Source organism: Lactuca serriola, chromosome 9 (assembly GCF_051521515.1).
Source record: "Lactuca serriola cultivar US96UC23 chromosome 9, Lser_US96UC23_V15, whole genome shotgun sequence".
Taxonomy (NCBI): Eukaryota; Viridiplantae; Streptophyta; class Magnoliopsida; order Asterales; family Asteraceae; genus Lactuca; species Lactuca serriola.
In genome coordinates this window covers 139,823,018-139,836,763 of record NC_136416.1, presented here as the reverse complement: position 1 = coordinate 139,836,763, position 13,746 = coordinate 139,823,018, and the positions used below count along the sequence as shown (strand labels likewise).

Here is a 13,746-nt window from a genome sequence, read left to right as displayed (position 1 = left end):
TATACGGGCTTGACAACCCGCGCCCTAACTGTTAGCTACAGTCCACTATTTGGGGTGACAAACGTCAGAACATTCCAACGCCTAAAGAACGTTGTGTATAGGCATTTCTAGTCAATAGCATGGTTATAAAACTCACATGGAGTATTGAAAACACATTGATTTACGGGGTTTTTCAGACGTATTAGAAATTTTATACTTACATACATTTTTAGAAACAAACATTGGTCTTGAGAGAAGGCTACATTTATACTAGTAGAAAATATAGGATTTTCTAGAAGCAAACAAACAAGAACAAAACATTTCATTTCATACAAACATTGTCATTTAATACTTATGAAACTCACCAGCTTAAATGCTGATCTACTCTTTCAAAACTACTTGTATGTCCCAGGGATTCAGTAATGACAGGTAACAAACAACTTTTGAAGAAGGGACGCTGCGGCGCCAGTTTAAATTCATATTTTGGCATCATATTGTAATTGGTTTTGAACATGTACCTTTTAACGATGTAAACTTTCAATTATATATATGATGGTGGTATTGCTTTCTTTACTATGTATTCATTTGTTACGTTACCACATGAAGTCATCCGCCCCCGAACGTTTCCGCTGTTCCGGTTTGGGGGTGTAACAGAGTGGTATCAGAGCATTGTTTATAGTGAGCTAAGTATATCAAATCACATAAGATATAAAAACTATAAATACATAGGGACTAAAACTCTCTGACTTAACAATTTCAAAATAGGAACATTAGGGGTCCTTTGTTGTTAAGTCTATGTTTGCTAAGTGTATACGTTAAGGTGGTATATACTAAAAGTTTTATAAACTTAGAATTTGTGATTTTCACTTTACTTCCTTTTCCTTGTTTGGATGTGGATATAAGGCAAGATCACTTATTCGACTGACTATTTAATCTTGACTGTATATGACCTGTATACACAAGGCAACCATAGAAGGACCAGGAATGGACCGGGATTTCACGAAAAATGTAAGTACATACAAACATACTAATAAGGAGTCATATTGGCAACAAAACAAAAAGTGTTAAGATAAGTTAAACACTGCGATTAAGCCTCGGGGTATGTAATCATGTCTGGGATGAATATAGCCTGATCAACTATATTTATCCAAGAGGTGACCAACGTATGCCGAGGAATGGTCATAGTGGATGACGAGTCTAAAACTTACCAACAAACCATACAAAGAAAACTTTAACATACAAATTTAAAATAAAATAGGAGTATTTTGCGTTACAATAGAACCACACACTTAGATTCTTCATATGCTTCTTACCCCTATTCTCGCATAGGCATATCAGCTAGACTTCATCTCCACATAGACCCCTACTATCCTGCCACCGAAGCCAATAGATGGATCAAGAAGGATCCAGAAGAAGATTTCGAAGAGTACCAATAGATGAAATACGAGGAAGAAGATTTCCGAGAAGGGACCAGATGGAGAAAGAAGTCTGGGAGATACCATCAATAAACCTTACCCTATCAAGAGGAGTGTGAGAACCTCCACCTCTCATTTCAGGAAGCAACCCGCAATTAACTACCTAGCCACACATATAGACTGGAGAGGACAACCGATGATCCATAACTGACATAAACTCGCTGCACCGTACTTCGGGCCATAGCACCCATAGACCGGCAAGCAGATCAAGAGAACAATACGGATCACCTACATTCCTTAGAAAAGGAGATAGTCGTTATAGGACAAAGAACCCTTAGAGCTAGAACCTGGACAGTCATCACAGAACTAAGAACAAAGGAGGCCACTCGCGAAATAGAATCATGCCGACACATGAAGGTAATCAGCATACTGGTGCAACACTAGTTCTATAAATAGACCCTACAATATTTCAAATTGCGGTAACAGCCGTCGTGACAGCAGTCATGGCACACCTCGGCGCTAACAACACAAACAAAAGCAGGAACGGCGCCGAAAGTTCCAATCGTAATAACAACCAGGGACACCCCGAGTATGTTCCTGCAACGATGCCCCAAATCAAGGATCTACCAAAAGACAACAAACAGTGACATTCCATACCACCACCATCCCTACTACCTCAGTGCCAACAAGACCATATGTTGGAAACCTGCCAAAATGCACCAAGTGTAGCTTTCATCACAAAGGAAAGTGCAGGGAAATGCACTGCAAGAACTGTAATGAAAAAGGGGCATACCACAAATTTCTGTAGGGTGCCGGCTCAACAGACCAACCAGAACACAAAAGCTGGGATGAGTCGGACTTGCTACAGATATGGAGAAGTAGGGCATTTCATAAAGGAGTTCCCGGAGACTAAAAACAAAGATTTCAGGAGCATCGGAAGTGTTTTAGCAACAGAGCATGGGAAAGCAGTAATAGACCCCGCTGAGATTCTGGTACATTAATTCCCGATAGCACATATGCATGGATACTATATAATAGCAATGCGGAGAGGAGTATTGTGAGTCGTAGATTTAATCAATTTCTCAACCAAAAACCTCAAAAACTTGAACGAAATATTTATAGTAGAATTGGAATAATCAAAAGCACTAGAGACGTGTACATAGGGTGCACTCTAACACTAAATCAACCAATTCGTTCAAATCATCCTAACACCGGTCACAATAAAAATTTACAACATTTTCATTTTAATAACGTATTAGTTAGTTTCCTCACCATACTGATATCATATATTAAGAAAAGGCCATTTGCCTAAACCCATCGAGTAATAGAACCCTCGTTGTCTATGGCGACAAACCGGACACAATCCCCCGACTCACCTTTTACAACAAGACTCAGAGGTACCTACACAGGAGGTACCACGCCGTCCTAGCCCGTGCTGTGGATAAGAAACAAGAAGAGAAAGACATCACGGATGTTGAAAAAGCCGTAACCTTCTCGATATATTCCGAGAAGATCTCCTGGGAATACCATCCGTACGGCAACACGAGTTCAAAAATCAATCTAAGTGCAGTAGTTGTGGAAAAGGGTTGTTGTAAATTCCATCTTACCCAAGTTAATCACCCCACTCAAGTAGAGACTATGGACCCATACTAGTGAATCTATGATTACTAAGTGTATATATTGGAGCCCTATATAATTAAGATTCTACGGACTTAGGGTCGGTAATTCCGCTTTAAATCCTTTTCCTTGTTTGGATGTGGGCTTAGAATAGAATCACCGATTCGACTGTCTTTTCAATCTTAATTATATACGACTTATAAACACAAAGAGATGATAGATGAATCAGTTATGAGTCATACCATGAACTCCGTGACAAGTTACCCAGGACAGTGGATGGACATGCTACCACTTGAGCGATCATAGACAAATCAACCAAACCCACACACTTTCTACCGACCAAGGATACAAAGAAAAATAAAAAAGCTGACAGGAGCATATCACAAGAAAATTGCGAGACTGCATAGTATACCACTATCTATCATTTTGGATAAGGGACAGGCGATTCGCCTCGTGGTTTTAATAGTCATTAAAGAAGTCCTTTTTATCACCCTCAAACTGAAAGACAAAGAGGAAGAACCATTCATCGAATCCTTATACAACATCAACTATTACATTAACATCAAGGTCGCGTCATTCGAAGCTCTCTGCAGAAGTAAGTGTAGATCACCTCTTTGATGGGATGAGGTAGGTGACACACAAATAGCTAACATGCAAGTTCCTAACAACACTCTCACCAGCCCCCAGATCATACGAGAAACTACAGAGAAGATTGTTCAAACTCATGAATGATTGAAGGCATCCCAGGATCGGAAGAAGAGCTTGTCTGATGAGACTCTTGTTATTCCACTGGATGAAATTGAAATCAACGGGAGTCTAAACTTCATCGAAGAACCGGTGGAAATCATGGATCAGGAGGTCAAAAGGACGAAACAAAGTCGCATGCCCATAGTGAAGGCCCGTTGGAACGCCAAGCGAGGACCGAAATTCACTAAGGAATGCGAGGATCAAAAAAAAAACACCCCCAATTGTTTAGTGATATCCCGTCTACAAGTTGAATTTCGGGGCGAAATTCTTTTAACGGGGGGAGAATGTAACAATTGGTGAAAATAGGAATGATCGTACGATGCTATGTTTTGATTATCAAGCAATATGAGTATTTCATCAAGAATGGTTGAAGGAATTTAACCTCTTTTATTTAAATAAGTTATTGTGAAATATAAAACAAGTAACTATTGATAAATTTCGTTATGATGTATGGCTACGAACCATCACCGGTTTGTGAAATTAGCATATAACATCATTTGAACGCAACAAACTTAATTTTTGTATCAACATGTATCTAGTTGATAATTAAGTTGGGTTCTATGTAAAACGTGTGCTTAATAGTTGTGGAGGATCTAAATTTGACAAATATACGAACCAAAGTGACAAAACGTGTTTAACGATATGGTTAACCGGTTAAATGTCACGAAATTATACATTGGTCAATAAATTTTATATTTAAATAAATTAAAATATAAAATGAATTATTATAAGGTATAATTAGAATGTATTTAAGTGTTTTTGAATAAAAAGAATAAAACATAAACATTAAAGTTCAAATACACAAAAACTACATTGTTATTTTATACTAAGTATACATGTATGTATTTGTATATATGTATTATTATCTAGTGAATGACTAGTTATGGGTCATGAATTAAAGTGATTTCATGTAAGTTTTATGATATCTAAATCAATTAAGATAAGAGAATTGGTGGAGATAAGTGTCAACTTAACTAATAAGTGCTTAATCACTTAAGACATTTTACTAAGAATGCTTATTAATCCCTCTTCTAATTTTCAAGATTAAGACCTTCCCTCTCCTTAACTAAAACTCCTAACTAACTAAATAACTAGTATTTAGTTAGTTAACTAACTCTATCTCTAAGCAACCACCCAAGCAAGTGGCTAGACAAGATCACATCACTTAAACTCACATCCCATCACAAGCTAGTCTAGGTTTTGTCCCCTTATCCTCTTCCACTCTTTTCTCCTTCATATCCACGAAATTTCCTCTTCATTTTACCCTCATTTGACCAGCCAATACTCCAAGGAATTACTCTCAACCTTCATCTCATTTTCAAGCACAAGAACTTCCTTCCAAAGCCATCAAAACCATGAACTAAAGGGCTGCTGTCCCTTTTGTGTTTCAGCCACCATTTCACCCATCTACACCTTCCTTTTGCTTGATATTTTTACCACCAAATACCCCTGGAAGTTACTTGTTATGATACTCAAAATTATTGATTCAAAACAGTGAGTAAACTACCCTTTTTCTTGCTCTTTTGCTGTGAAATTTCGTGACAGCAACATAGCCAAAAGAGTGGCTGTTTTGGAGCATCAAACCAACAACCAAAAGTTCATCTTCAACCTTCCATTCTTCAAGTATTCACATAAGGTGAGTTCATACCCCTAAATTTTTATCTTTTATTCAACTTTTAAGGGGGGGAATACAAGTTAGAACACTAAACATAACATAAATTTAAATGACAGCTTTCTACAGAAAAGTTGAGTCCTGTTCACCGACTGTTTTGACCATCTTAAACTTAATATCTTTCAAAACTGTACAATATGAAAATATTTCAAGTTTATACCTTTCTAATGACTACTCGCACGCATTCGTACGATTTTGCTACAATTTATGGCGATTTTTATAAAACCGCCTGTCATTTCAGAAGTGATTTCGGACCAGTCTGTGAAGATGTTCATTTTCACACTAGTTTGAGACCACTAAAAATCATAATAAAAATTTAGAACAAAGTAGACTCATTTTATAAACTCTCAGAGGTGACGGATTCTATTTTTGACTTACGAGGATTTTTCTATGAGTTTTCTAAAAACAGGGACAGTAAAGGGTAAAACTGTCAAAAGTAGTTTATAGATTTATTAACACCTTCTAACATTTTTGAGCAATGTTTATACATTAAGGAAGTTAAAACACAATCATTTAAATATGTTTAATTACCATTTTTACAAAAGTGATAAGTACAAAAAGGTCTTTAGTATCAAACTTAAGGATTATTTCATGCAAAGTTTCTAATAAAAACGTAAGAATATGAACAACAATTACGAAACATACCAAATCATCTTTTAAAATTTATACATATATATAACCATATACATATATATGTTTTGTTTACAAACTTGTCTTCTACATCGAAAATATACATATATATGTTTTGTTTACAAACTTGTCTTCTACATCAAAAATTACACTTTTCATAACAAGTGAACATTTTACTAGGGATTACTATGCAAACGAGACACATTTTTAGAAAACTATAATAGGTATAGTTTTACGAGAGCATTACAAACTTTTACATACTAGAAACACTATTTCAAGAAGTTTACTTTCATATACAAGAACAAACGAACATTTTTTTCACGTAAATCTGTTTTATACTAAGTTTTGTGAGACATCAACTTCACGTACGTTCGAGTACGCATTTCAAGTCCTATATTATATAGCAGAATCCATTGGAGGGGGAGCATGGTGTTTGTGTATAGATCTATACGGGCTTGACAACCCGCGCCCTGACTGTTAGCTACAGTCCACCATTTGGGGTGACAAGCGTCAGAACATTCCAACGCCTGAAGAACGTTGTGTATAGGCATTTCTAGTCAATAGCATGGTTATAAAACTCACATGGAGTATTGAAAACACATTGATTTACGGGGTTTTTCAGACGTATTGGAAATTTTATACTTACATACATTTTTAGAAACAAACATTGGTCTTGAGATAAGGCTACATTTATACTAGTAGAAAATATAGGATTTTCTAGAAGCAAACAAACAAGAACAAAACATTTCATTTCATACAAACATTGTCATTTAATACTGATGAAACTCACCAGCTTAAATGCTGATCTACTCTTTCAAAACTACTTGTATGTCCCACGGATTCAGTAATTACAGGTAACAAACAACTTTTGAAGAAGGGACGCTGCGACGCCAGTTTAAATTCATATTTTGGCATCATATTGTAATTGGTTTTAAACATGTACCTTTTAACAATGTAAACTTTCAATTATATATATGATGGTGGTATTGCTTTCTTTACTATGTATTCATTTGTTACGTTACCACATGAAGTCATCCACCCCCAAACGTTTCCGCCGTTCCGGTTCGGGGGTGTGACACTTAGAACCTAGATGTAGCATGCAAGAGGTAAAAAGGCCATAGCTTTATCACTTACAAGGGTCGAAAAGCTCTACAAGAAGGTGGGATAGAAGTTGGATTGCCAAAAGAATGCTCCACGAATGTCTTCTTCCACTTTAACGAGCCAAAAACTACCAATAAGTTCTTAAAGGTCACCAAAAATAGCTAAGAACCTCAAGTAGGCCGAGATTAGTGTTTTCAGGAGGGCAAAGAGTGAGGGGGGCTGACCTAGCCCTCTCATTCCATTAAATACTCAAAAATTAGGGTTTTAGAATATCTGATAGCTCTCACATCGTGAGATTCGTACACGTAGGTCAACAAGTCAATGGTCACTCACGATGTGATCACCATATCTCACGTCGTGACCCTATTCCAAAAGGTTAGAATTCAAGAAATGAAGTACCTCCATGATCCAGATTTTACATTAAGGTCGTGTTGAGGGAAATTCTTTAGCATTCCCGTATATCTCTCCAAAGCTTCTTATAAAGATTCACCATCCTTTTGATGGAAGTCTACTTTTCTTCTTGAGTTTTGTTATCTTTGAGGGAGGGCTGAATTGTTAAATGTATGCATCACGAAGGTTGGTCCAGGTTGTGATCGTTTTAGGTGCAAGTGACTTTACCCAAACCTTAACAACTCCTTTAAATGTCACTAGAATCATCCTTAGTAGAACCGCATCTCGTGAACCATTTGGAACATTAAAGTAGTTTGAAATGTCCAACACCTCGTCAATATGTCTAAAGGAGACTTCATGGCCCTTCCCAGAAAATGGAATATCATTGAGCATTGAAAGGATATGTCCCTTGACTCTAAGTTCGTCACGACGAGAATTTCTGGTGGAACGAGACCCTACCAATTATCATTACACATCTGCATTTTGTATTCCCCCATCGTCATTGTTGTGATGTATTCCATTGTGTTTTCGGGTTCACTTTTAACTTCTTATTCTGAATCGCTCTCTGTTTCAGTTTCGTACCCGATTCCTTTCTTGTTGGGGGTCTTCTCAAAGCTTTTGAATTTGTCTGATTGAAAGGTGCTACTTGACTCATCGACCTTTTTATCTTTCTTCTTGTGGAACGCTGATTTGGAATCTTCAAGTGGTGGAACGATAGGAAAATTTTATCATTTGGTCTTATATTAATGAAACAAAACCAAAGAAAACCGTAAAAACGAACTAAAAACTAAAAAAATCAGTTTTCCTGTTGTGACAGATAGGTTGTCATGTAGTGAATACCGAGAAAACAGAAAACTAAGTTAATGCAGAAAAATAACTTTTTGTGGTTTTTACCCCATAAAAATGATTGATTAACCTAAACTTAAATTAAAAACTGAAATAAGTCAACCCCCTAGACAATTTAGTAATAAAATCCATCGTAATCTCCTCCCATTTTCATAAAGGGACTTCCAACGACTCCACCTTGCCATAGGTTAGTTGATGCTCGGCCTTCACCTTTCTGCAAGTTAAGCACCTCTCCACATACCAGGCCACATCTTGCTTCATACATGGCCACTAATAATCAGTCTAGAGATCTCTATACCTCTTTGTCGCTCCGAGATCAATAGAGAATCTCGACTTGTGCGTCTCCTCCATCAGAACCTAATGCACTCCACCCCAATAGGGACCCCACAACACCCGATGAAGAGTCAATAATACCTGGCTATACTAACCAAAGGAAGCCACCCGACCCACTATACACTCACACTTCTGGTGCTCTTCCTTCATAGCCTCAAACCGAGCCTCTCGAATCTGGTCTAATAGTGGAGTAATCACTATCATCATGAAGCATAGATCCCTGATTGGGGCAGCAACCGCCTTATGGCTGAGAGTATCAACCACCACGTTAGCCTTCCCTATGTAATATAGGATCTCACAATCATAATCCTCCACCATGTCCAACGATTTACGCTGCCTCATGTTCAGATTCGGCCGATCCATCAAATACCTCAAATTCTTGTGGTCACTGTAAATAGTACAATGAACCCCATAGATGTAATGTTGCCAAATCTTGAGGGTGAACACTACCACCCCCAAATCCAAATCATGTGTAGGATAATTCACCTCATGAGGCTTCAACTGCCTCGAAGCGTAACTGAACATATGACCCCGCTACATCAGTACCATAATCAAACCCATGATCGACACATCACAATATACCACATAGTCCTCAACACCCTCTGGTAGGGTTAGAATCAGCGCCTCACACGATCTCTGCCTCAGAATATCGAAAGTTGACTGCTAGTCAGGCCCCCAACAAAAATTGGAAATCTTCTTCATCAGCTTAGTGAAAGGAACTGATATCTTGGATAAATCCTGAATGAATCTCGGATAGTAATCTGCCACCACAAGAAAACTCCAAATCTCAGATGGAGAACTCGGAACTTCCCACATCATCACCTCCTTGATCTTCTCTGAGTCGACCACGAGGCCGTTGTGGTTGACAAGGTGCCCTAGAAACCGCACTTCACGCAACCAGAAATCACACTTAGAGAACTTCATACACAACCTCTCCCACCTCGGATAGTAATCTGCCACCACAAGAAAACTCCAAATCTCAGATGGAGAACTCAGAACTTCCCACCTCATCACCTCCTCGATCTTATATGAGTCGACCACGAGACCGTTGTGGTTGACAAGGTGCCCAAAAACCGCACTTCACGCAACCAGAAATCACACTTAGAGAACTTCACACACAACCTCTCCCTCCTTAGATGCTCCTCACGCCGCTCCTATGTCTTGGAATAAACCAGAATGTCATCAATGAACACAATCACCGACCGATCCAACATAGGCCTACATACACGATTAATGATACCCACGAATGCAGTTGGAGCATTAGTGATCTTGGAGGGCATCACCATGAAATCGTAATGACCATAACGAGTCTAGAAGGCCATCTTTTGCATATCCTCATCTGATGATAATCCAAACACAGATCAATCTTGGAAAACCAGGATGCACCCTGAAACTGGTCAAATAAATCGTCAATCCTCAAGAGTGGATAATAGTTCTTGACCATTATCTTATTTAGCTCCCGGTAATTTATACACATCCAATGCGATCCATCATTCTCCTTCATGAACAAGATTAACGCTCCCCATGGAGAACTACTTAGCTGAATAAATCCCTTGTCTAACAGCTCCTGCATTTGTGTAGACAACTCCTTCATCATTGGAGGTGCTAACCGATAAGGTGCTTTAGCTATCGGAGCCGCGGCTGGAGCCAAGTCAATCCGAAACTCCACCTGTTTCTCCTGAGGCACTCCAGGAAAATCCTCCGGGTATTCTCGGTCTACCGGTACATTGTCTACTTCCTCCCTATCCTTTTCCCAGGTATGCATCACGTAAGCAATGAATCTAGAACAACCCTACTAAAGATAGCACTTGGCCCTAGTTGTTGAATAGAGGGACGGCCTACGCCGAACACCCTCTCCCTGAATCACTAGCTCTCCCCCACTTTGGGTCCAAATACATACCAATTGATGCTCACAATACATCATTTCCCCAATGGGGCTCAACCAATTCATCCCTACAATGACCTTGCTCACGTAGAGGAATACGAACGAAATCATTCGGGTACCGCTCATTGAAAAACTCCAATATACATCCCCGATGAATCCTCGATACTTGTACAAGTGGATCATCGAAAATCTCGACCTCCAATGGATAATCCAGCTCCCTGGAGCATCAATAAACCTCTTGTTGAGTGCAAGAGACACAAATGATCGTGTAGACCCTAAATCAAATAAAACCAGAGCAGAGATACCGTTCACAAGGAACGAACCTATAAGAAAAGCATAGATATAAGAAAGAAGATCAAAAAAAATTAAGGGATAAGGAGAAGATACCTTTCACCGCATCCAGTGCTGATTGAGCCTCCTTGGCTGTCAGCTGAAATGCTTTGCTCTTCAGAATAGACACCTCCGCCATGCCATGACAGCCATTTGTAATGTTCAGGGTCGCCGGAGAGGGTGCCGCCACTGGTCCTGCTACTGCTAGGCTTGAGCAGTTGGCATTCTTATGGCCCCTATGATTGCAATGGAAGAAAATCAAATCAGATATTGGAGTGTTGGTGGTGGTAATGCAATCCCTGCTGATGTAACCTGTCCTGCCACACTTGAAGTAGCAAGAACCACCCACCCTACAAGATCTCTCGTACGGCTTGCCGTACTTTCCACAGCGGCCCCGACCCCGTTGGCCCATCGATCTCGAATCAAATACCTTGGGCCTCTTGCCTGAACCCTCGTAACTTTGAGCCTGATCCGACTTCCTATTCTTCTCCATCTCCAGGTCAATATCTCTCTCTGGCTCGCTCCACCATATCCTCCAGTATCCTGCAACTAGCTTTGCTTACAAACTGTCTAATATCGCTCCTCAACATCTCATGATAACAGACCTTCTTCATCTCCTCATCTGCAACATACGGTTGAACCAGTAGGGCCCTCTCTCGGAACATATTAGTGATCTCTACCACAATCTTAGTAGTCTAGTGAAACTACTACTTCAATGAGCCAAAAACTACCAATAAGTTCTTCAAGGTCACCAAAAATGGCTAAGGACCCCAAGTAGGTTGAGCTTAGGGTTTTTATGAGGCTAGAAAGTGAATGGGGGGGGGGGATAAGGATGGGCAACCCTAGCCCTATCTTTCCATTAAATACTCAAACATTAGGTTTTTAAATCACCAGGTCATTGTTACATCATGAGGCTTAATATCTCACATCGTTAACCTCTTCCAAAAGGTTAGAAATTCAAGAAATTAAGTACCTCTATGATTCGAATGTTACATTAATGTCGTGTTGGGGGAAATTCCTCATCATTCCCTTATATCTCTCCCAAGCTTGATATACAGATTCATCATCATTTTGTAGGACTTTTGCTATTTTCTTCTTGAGTTTGGTTATCTTTGAGGGAGGGCTAAGTTTCTAAATGAATGCATGGTGAAGGTTGGTCTAGGTTGTGATCGTTCTAGGTACAAGTGAATTTAACCAAACCTTAACAACGCCTGTAAATGTCACCGGAAGCATCCTTATTAGAACTGTATTTCGTGAAACATTGGAACATGAATGTAGTTTACAATGTCTAACACCTCATCAATGTGTCTAAAGGAGTCTTCATGGTCCTTCCCGAAAAATAGAATTTCCTTGAGAATTGAAAGGATATTTCCTATGAGCTCAAAGTTCATCACGGCGGGAATTTCTGGTGGAATGAGACCCAACCCATTATCAACACATCTTCCTTTTGTACTTCTCCATCCTCATTGTTGTGATGTTTGCCATCGTGTTTTCAAGTTCACTTTTAACTTCTTATTTTGAATCACTCTTTATTCCTGGTTCGTACCTGATTCCTTTCTTGTTGGATGTCTTCTCAATTTTTTCAAATTTGTCTGCCTGAAAGGTGCTACTTGACTCATCAACCTTTTTATCTTTCTTCTCGTGGAAAGCAGATTTGGGATCTTCAAGTGGTGGCACGATAGGAAATTTTTTATCATATGGTCTTATACTACTAAAACAAAACCAAAGAAAACCGTAAAAACGAACTAAAAACTAAAAAACTCAGTTTTCTCGTCGTGACAATATAGGTTGTCAAGTCGTGAATACTGAGAAAACAGAAAACTAAATTAATGTAGAAAAATAACTTTTTGTGGTTTTTACCCAACAAAAAGGATGTATTACCTAAACTTAAATTAAAAACTGAAATAAGTCGATCCCCGACAACGTTGCCTAAAACTTGATGTGCATAGATATACATACTGATTTTAAATTTATAACCTAACAAAAATTAACTAACTAAAGCATATAGGCAGTGTACCTAGTCAAATTATAGTATAGAAAAATAAGTTGGGTGTTAATCACAAGTAACATTATTTAGCTTAAAAATTACTACTAAAATTAATCTAAGAAAAACAACTAAAATTGGGGTTTTATCTAATTTTACAAGTTCATATTAACTTAATTACTCAAATAACTAAAAACTTAAGCAAGCAAATAACTAATATGAATGTAAATCAAGATAATTAAGACATTTGCATTTATCTTTGAATCACCTTTTTTCCTATGGTTAGTTTTAAGACATGGATTAATTTTAGTTGGTTACCAATATAATTTTTATTAGAAGTGTTGATCTAATCTCCTAATGTTTTCACCAATTTATGAACTACTATGCAATGGCCTTACAAAAATGGACACTAAATTGATTATTAATGTTATTGGGCTATATATGATAAATCTAATATTAATTATCTATGATCTAGACAAATAACCAAAACACGATTATGATCCAATTATGTTCTCTAGCATAGTTAAAATAATTATCTTTATTAACTATTCTAGGATTTGGTCAATCACTAGCTCTAGCAATTTAACAATCATAATTAACTAGTTAAACAAGTTCATGCAATTAAAGTGATCATTCAATTACATAAAACTTGAAGATGTAAGCAATATAGACTGAAACTATTAACATATAAGGCTTTGATATATCAAACACAAGCTAAACCAACTTCATAAATCCATGAAAATTAGAAACTAACACATAGTATTAGGGTTCATCATTACTAAACAAATGTCTAATGGTTTAGCCCATAATTGCAGAA

General features: G+C 38.0%; 2 non-coding genes across 2 annotated transcripts; both read left to right on the top strand.

The window, feature by feature from the left end:
* Nucleotides 1-7,584: 7,584 nt before the first annotated feature.
* On the top strand, nucleotides 7,585-7,689 carry LOC145077593 (small nucleolar RNA R71). The gene has a single exon (XR_013693335.1). It is a non-coding gene; the product is annotated as a small nucleolar RNA R71 (small nucleolar RNA).
* A 4,253-nt stretch (nucleotides 7,690-11,942) lies between these two features.
* Nucleotides 11,943-12,049, top strand: LOC145077556 (small nucleolar RNA R71). Its single transcript, XR_013693297.1, has one exon. It is a non-coding gene; the product is annotated as a small nucleolar RNA R71 (small nucleolar RNA).
* The last annotated feature ends 1,697 nt before the right edge of the window (nucleotides 12,050-13,746 follow it).